The 7,906-nt window shown below is 48.4% G+C and overlaps 1 long non-coding RNA gene across 2 annotated transcripts in view; it reads left to right on the plus strand.

Moving 5' to 3' along the window:
* Positions 1 to 6,435: 6,435 nt before the first annotated feature.
* The window catches only part of LOC121019347 (uncharacterized), a 14,884-nt gene continuing 13,413 nt past the window's right edge, over positions 6,436 to 7,906 (plus strand). For both annotated transcript variants that reach the window (XR_005785539.1, XR_005785540.1), the window contains exon 1: positions 6,436 to 6,512. This is a non-coding gene — a long non-coding RNA (uncharacterized LOC121019347). The remainder of the gene's footprint in view (positions 6,513 to 7,906) is intronic.

Raw genomic sequence — 7,906 nt, forward strand, 5'->3', positions numbered from 1 at the left:
GGGCCTTGAGAAACTCCAAGAAGCAATTGGGGATTCTTCCCTAGGGCCTTCTGAGGGAGCATCACCCTACAAATGTCTTGATTTCAGATTTCTGGCATCTGGAACTGTGAGAGAGTACATTTCTGCTGTTTTAAGCTCCCCCATTTGTGAAAATTTATTACGGCGGCCCTAGGTAAACAAATACAATTATCATCATCCTAAGTTTACTAAAGTACAAATTCAGGCACAGAGAGGTTAGGTAATTGCACAGTCACACAGCTGAAAGGCAAGACATCCGGTGACTGAAACTAGGCTGCGTGGCTCACAGGGGATTCCTAGCCTCCAGGGAAACTGAAGGTATAAACACGTGGTGCACGTATGTTCAGGTCACTTAACATCTCTGGGACCTGATCATATCATCTATAAATGGTGATCGATTGGTTGATTGATTGCCTACTGGCTGTGGGACTCCAAAGAAGGGTTGATAAAGTATGGCCTGGGGGCCAAGAATGGTGGTTGTATTTTAAATAGTTTAGTTAACAGCTTTTTTTTTTGGTTTCCTATGGGACTTCTTTCAAAAGTTTGCCAACACTTGTTCTGAAGAAGAGGGGGCTTCTGGGTGGCTCAGTCGGTTGAGCGTCCAGCCTCAGCTCAGGTCATGATCTCATGGTTCGTGAGGTCGAGCCCCATGTGGGGCTCTGTGCTGACAGCTCGGAGCCTGCAGCCTGCTTCGGATTCTGTGTCTCCCTCTCTCTCTGCCCCTCCCCCGCTCATGCTCTGTCTCTCTTTCTCTCAAAAAAAAAAAAAAAAAGAGTTGGTATTCTTGGGTCGCCTGGGTGGCTCAGTTGGTTGAGCGTCCGACTTCAGCTCAGGTCATGATCTCACGGTTACTGAGTTCGAGCCCCACGTCGGGCTCTGTGCTGACAGCTGGGAGCCTGGAACCTGCTTCGGATTCTGTGTCTCCCTCTCTCTCTGCCCCTCATCTGCTCATGCTCTGTCTCTCAAAAATAAATAAGCCCCCCCCCAAAAATACAACAACAACAACAACAAAAACAAAACTGAAGAAGGAGGGAAATAGTACCTTCCATGTGAAGAGTGATTATTGAAATACGTTTACCCATCAACTTATCAAACGTTCATTGGGCACCTGTTGAATGTCAGGAGCTCCTGAAGGAGTTTGCAAAGTAAACATGACAGCCCAGTGCAGCAGCCAGCGTGTACGACCGTCTGCAAGGATGTGCCACTGCTGTTACTGGCATGAGGGCAGGAACGGGGGCCCCAGAGTGGGAGACCCCTTCACGGGAAGGGATTGCACTTTGGACGTCACGAGGGCCCTTGTCCTGAGAAACTGTAGGTCTCTCTGCATAGGACAGAAGCCCTACAAACTTTGGTTGAAGAAACAAAGAGTGGACCTCACCTGCTGGACTCAGAAAGTCTTCCCCTAAAGAGTTGAGTTCCGAACTGAGTCTTAAGGGATCAGTAAGACGGAACACAAGAGTGAGCGGGTGCTCTGGCCCAGGGAACATTCTTGTCAAAGGCTTGACTGCAAGAGAGGGCACAGAGCGTTTGAAGACCCATGTGTAGCTTGGTTTGTCTCCAGGGGATGCCACAGGGAGAGATGTAAGACAGAAGGGCCTGGAGCCAGGTCCCAAAGGTCCTTGTCAGCTGTGTCCAGGCTGTGTGGGGGCCGCCCCTGACTCCTTCAGACTCTCCCATGTTGCCCTCCACCATCGCTCCCTCCCATCCAGCCTCAGATGGGCTTTCGTGAATGGTCACGTTGCTTCCAGCCCTCGATACTTCTCATACGCTTTTTCTCTACTTGAAAATTTCTCTCCACATACATCATAAAAATTATATATCCAAATATACACATTTTTTTAGTTGACCACAATCTCCTTCAAATTTTTTTTAGTTGTTTATTTTTCAGAGAGAGAGCATGAGCCAGGAGGGGCAGAGAGAGAGGGGGAGACACAGAATCAGAAGCAGGCTCCAGGCTCCGAGCTGTCAGCACAGAGCTTGACGCGGGGTTCCAACCCATGAACCGCGAGATCATGACCTGAGCCGAAGTCAGATGCTTAACCGACTGGGCCATCCAGGCGTCCTGACCACATTCTCCTTTAGATCCTGACTCTAATGTTGCTTTTTCAGAGGGGATCCCTGAGCTCACCTGAGACCAGAGCAGTGCTATTTATGTTGCTATTTATATCCACATCAGTACCCACATGCACATCACACCTGTATCTGTATCTGCATCTGTATCCATATCCTGGATCTTTGTACGTCCACATCTCAATGTCTGTTCTTATCTCTGTTTTCAGTATTTATCTGCCTCGGTGCCCACATTCACACCCGCATCTCACCGTTCGTTGTCCCCCGTGACACTCATCACTCACTCTTGTACTTACTTGTACACGTGGGTGGATAGTCATCTGGCTAATTATTGTCTCCCCCACTAAACCCTAATCTCCATGGAGGGTGTTAGGCCACTGGGGCTGCCGTAAGGACGTACCACAGTCTGTGTGGCTTAAAGAAGAGAAATTTATTTTCCCAAGTCATGGAAGCTGGGAGTCTGAGATCCAGCTGTCACAGGGTTGACTCCCCCCTCCCTGGCCTGTGAGTGTGACTTCACATCATCTTATGTGTCTGTACCCTAATCTCTTCTCCTTTTTTTAAAGTTATTTATTTATTTTGAGAGAGAGAGCCGGACAGAGAGAGAGAGAGAGAGAGACAGACAGACAGACAGAGAGAGGAAGAGACAGAGAGAGAGAATCCCAAGAAGGCTCTGTGCTGTCAGCACAGAGCCAGATGAGGAGCTTGATCTCACGAACCATGAGATCATTACCTGAGCCAAAATCAAGAGTCAGATGCTTAACTGAGCCACTCAGGCACACCCCTAATCTCCTCTTCTGATAAGGACGCCAGTCACATTGGATGAGCTCCTGCCCTCATGACCTCATCTTAACATAATCACCTCTTTAAAGACCCTATCTGTGAACACAGTCACATTCTGAAATATGGAGGCTGGCTAGCTCTCCTATGTAGGAATGTGGGTGGGCAGGGAACATAATTTAGCTTGTAATGGATGGTGTCTGTCCTTTTTTTTTTTTTTTTTTTTTTTGCAATTTCTTCTCCCAGTGGTAAGCATGTTGCCTGGCACATAGTAGGTGCTCCATAAACCCAGTAAAACCTTGGACTGGGAGTAACTTGTGCAAGCATTCTGCAAGATGAGCAAACATTTCTCATAACTTTTAACTTGATGAACGAGGGACGTCTTGCCATGCGAACAGCACGGGACGCAGAACATCACCTGATCACAGCTGAGCCAATGCTTCTTGAAATTCGCTTTGAGGGGCGCCTGGGTGGCGCAGTCGGTTGAGCGTCCGACTTCAGCCAGGTCACGATCTCGCGGTCCGTGAGTTCGAGCCCCGCGTCGGGGTCTGGGCTGATGGCTCGGAGCCTGGAGCCTGTTTCCGATTCTGTGTCTCCCTCTCTCTCTGCCCCTCCCCCGTTCATGCTCTGTCTCTCTCTGTCCCAAAAATAAATTAAAAAACGTTGAAAAAAAAAATTAAAAAAAAAAAAAAGAAATTCGCTTTGAAACACGAGCGCTTTGGAGGACAAGCGTGTTTCCGGGACGAATTATGCTCACGAGCCAAGGTTTTACTGTATGTGAGGAAGACAGAGATGCCACCACAGCAGCTCTAAGCTAGGTTGGGAGAGGGGGACAGAGGCAGGGGGACAGGGGTGATGGTTACAGAGAGGAGACGTGACAATGGAATGGATGGGGGAAGTGGCCGTGGGGACCAGGGAAGAATGTGGGTTTGAGAGAGACTGTAGGGGCAGCGGAACTGCCCTGCTCGCTGCACCTCCGCCCACGTACATGAGCAGCTGGGGCACGTCGCCTGCCCCCGAGGCCCGAATTCACAGCAGGGCTCTGCTTGCAGCTTGCACAGTTTCAGCGAGGCACACACCCCTCCTCCCTGCTCCCTGCCCTCCTTCCCCCCCTCCCTTCTTTAAAATGAGAGACGATTGCCTACTGGTGGTTCTTCCAAAGCCACTACTGGTGAAGGTGTTTAGCTCTGGAGCAGTTTATTCCAGGAGAACAGGAGGATAAAAGATGAATACCCAGGGAACATGAGTTTATGGGATTTAAGTAAGCGGTAACTAGACCCTAAAATTTAGACCTCAGAGCAGAGGCAGGGAATCCGAACTTGGAGGCTGTCACAGGCGACCTGAGACTTTCAGTCATATCTTGTTAGGCCTAATCTTCCTTTCCCTGGTCACATTGGAGTCTCCACGAGCTGACTCAGAAATGTGGGCCCTGCAAACTGAAGATTAGGAGCCCGGCTGAATGGCATATTCACCTTTCACAAGCTTTGCTGCTCCAGACGCTTATAAAATAATTTTTGCCTTTATCTAAAGGCAGAAGGGCTTTTCTCCCCCCAGCTAGTGTTCTGGCTTTTTTTTTTTTTTTTTTTTTTTTTTTAACTCTCTCCACCTAATAAAATCCTCAGCGCGGTGCTTGCCTGTGTAATCGGAGCTCTGCAGGCTGTTCTCGGAGCTGGCTTCCCAGGCTGCGCCGCAGAAACGCGGCGGAGAAAGGGATAAAACTTCGGGAAGTAATGATGTCTCACACACCAGCTGGCTCCCGGAGGTCATACCCTGACGGAGCCACTTCTGCCCCTCGGTGCACCCCCGCAAAAGAAGTCTGGCTTATTTACCATTTTAGAAAGTTAGACCTTTTCAAAGAGATGCCCCAGGCAAAACATCCTTCCTTCCTCGTCTCTCTGAGACTAATGACTCTTCTCCGAAAGTTTTGACACGTCGGAGTTGTGCCGACAGCCGAGGCAGGTTGCTGGGGGCCGGGCTGGCACACAGCCCACAGAAATAGCTGGGCTGCACGGCACTGGGCTCAGGGATGCCTGCTTCTCAAACGCAACAAGTTTGACTTTCCGGATTGCAAATGGGGAGGTGGTAGGAAAGATGACCCGAGCGGAGGTAGTCTCGGGGCTGGGTTCCTGTTCTGGAAGTCAGAGGACAAAGTCTGAGACTTGAAAGAACACAAAATGACATTCTCTGAACATACAGCATCCCATCGGGTCCCGAGGATGATGACCGTGGGCAAACCGTTTCATGCAACTGGTCCGTGGCTGGGTGGTCGGAACCAGTTCATCATGCCATGGTTCCTCCATCAAGCTCCAAATGAGAATGGTGGGGAGGGAGGAGGAAGAAGGTGTCAAGGGATGGGACCACCCTTTTCGCTGTCCAACCATGTTGCAAATCCTCACTCTCTCAGCTCCCACGGGGAGCCCCACACATCTCCTGAAGTCAAGCCTTCGTTGTATGGTAGGGACCTGGTACCCAAGAGTGCTGTCATTCTCTGTACCCTTGAGTCAATAACAAAAATTTTCCTCCATTAACACAGGCTGTGACTATTGACAAAATAAACTCAAGACTCTGATTCTTCCAAGAGATGAATGGCTCCAAAGACAACAAGCTGACGGGTCACAACCGTGCACACGACTATATTATTATAGTAGAGAATTCATGCCCTGTGGACACAGTTCCACCCCTGTCTGCAGGTCCAGAGTCTGCTTCCCAGAGGCAAAGACTGTGACTGGGTTGAAGGGCACCATTTCACAATTTGTCTTTTCATTTCACTTCAATGTGTACATGTAGAGTTATGTCTTTTTGTGTATATACAGTGTTCTTTAAACACACACACCAAAGCGTACTGCTGCTTGAATTAGTTTGCAGTTTGCTTTTCCCCTTGATGGTATGTCTGAGCATCTCTTTATGTCAGTGCGTCCAGACCTATCACGTTCAGTTACATGGCCCTGTAGTATCGGAGAGAGGGACTTTATCTAACCACCCTCTCTTGATGGATATTTAGGCTGTTTGCAATTTTTAGAATTGACCTTCATCGAATGTGCTTTTTATTTTTGCACTTAACGTGAGTGTTTCTCTAAGGTGGAATATAGAAACTAATTTAGATATGGACATACTAAGGTTTTTATGTACTGTATATAGAATCTGAAATTTCCTCTCCAGTGGGATGACCAATTTCTACCTTCCTCCTCCCAGTACTGTTAAAGAATACCTATTTCCAGGGCACTGGGGTGACTCAGTCGGTTAAGCATCTGACTCTTGATTTTGGCTCAGGTCATGATCTCACGGTTTGTGAGATCGAGCCCTACGTTGGGCTCTGTGCTGACAGCGTGGAGCCTGCTTGGGATTTTCTCTCTCCCTCTCTCTCTGCCCCCCTCTAGCTCGCATGCTCTCTCTCTCTCTCAAAATAAATATTTATTTATTTAAAAACATTTTTAAAAAATATCTATTTCCAACGACTCCCCAATACTTGGTATTGTCGAACTTTTAAGTTTTGAGGATGTATAATTTTAAGGGATATGACTGAGTGTTTCTGCCCTGGGTGAAGACCTTCTACTTATACTTCTTCCTACAGAAGTTTCTGGAAAGGAGAATGTGTTGAGAACGTCTCGCCACCATGGCCATTCTGGATTCCATACCTCCTTCACGTGAGTCATTGACATCATCTGTCGCAGGGATGGGCTGTCCTCACGGACCTTGTGAGAAGAGGTCCATGGACTGTGTTTGATACGGAGGTGGAGGGCAGGCAGGTGTGTGTTGCATTCCTGGCTGTGTTTCCCAAGCCTGGCTGGTCTTTGTAATCACCCAGGAAGCTTAAAGCAAAAACAGAACAAGCACATACCAGAAACCCCCTTTGTATTCCCAGACATTGATCGGGACACACAGAATCAGTCTTAGAGATGGGTCATGGGTCAAAGGGATCTGAACTTTTAAAAGCTTCCCATGTGATTCTGGTGCAGCTGGTTTGTGACCTGCCACCTTGAGAGCTACTGATATAAGTGATAGTGTAATGTTGGTGACAACATATTATATAAAATGCAGGAAACAGGGGAGCTTTGCAGTCAGGAATACCTGAGTTCAATTCCTTGGTCAGCCCGTGTCCAGGTTGGTGGCCTTGAACAGGTGCCTCACCTCCCTGAATATCTAGTGGTTGTCTCAGACAGCTGTGGTTGATGTCGGATATGAAGCGCTGATTTATATCCAGCCATCCAAATGAAAATAGGGTCAAAACAGAACAAATCATACAGTTCTTGCCTGTTTCCATGGTATCCCTCCTCCAAACTGAGGCTCTGGTAAATGATCTCCCCTGTCACCCCACCATCTGCGAAATCTGAACCAGGATAAAAAAGCCCTCAGGTCTCCACGTAACAGATGTAGATTCAGATCTCCGAAAGTTGAGAGGTGAGCAGCCACGGCAGGCAGGCAGGCAGGCAGGCAGGCAGGAGCATGTGGGGGAGAGGACCCCACACAGACTCTGCAGCCTGGGGGTTAATCGACAAGATGTGGAGTCTGATAGGCCAAGGATCTAAGCTCTTAATCGACTTGGGGACTTGAGACCACGATTCTGCCATCTGCGAGATGGGCTGATAACGACTACACCGTGGTGTAGTTGTCGGGATCAAAGTAGATAATTCCAACCAATATTTATTCGATCCCATGCAATGGCAGGAGAAAAGGTAATTCGGAGAGCCACCTCAAATGCAAACATTGCAGATGGAAAAATAAATATAACAGCAACATCATGAAAGACTTCCTGCCTTCTGGATGGAGAGCACCTTAGGGGTAGAAGCTGTGTTATTTGTCCATAAGCCCTGCTGAGAGGCACTTTGGTATTTATAATGGTGTGTGATCATGGGCTGTAGAATCAGACAGTCTGTGCTTCAATCCCTGCTCTGCCGCTTACTAGCTGTGTTATCCCGGGGCAGCTTGCTTGGCCACTCTGTGCTCCAGTTTCCTCGTCTGTAAAATGAGGCTTGGGCCAAGATGTTCACCACTGGGTTGACGCTGGGGACTTGACGATTCAGCCCTTAGCACCATATGG

This window comes from Herpailurus yagouaroundi, unplaced genomic scaffold (genome assembly GCF_014898765.1).
Source record: "Herpailurus yagouaroundi ecotype Mexico unplaced genomic scaffold, PumYag 222, whole genome shotgun sequence".
NCBI lineage: Eukaryota > Metazoa > Chordata > Mammalia > Carnivora > Felidae > Herpailurus > Herpailurus yagouaroundi.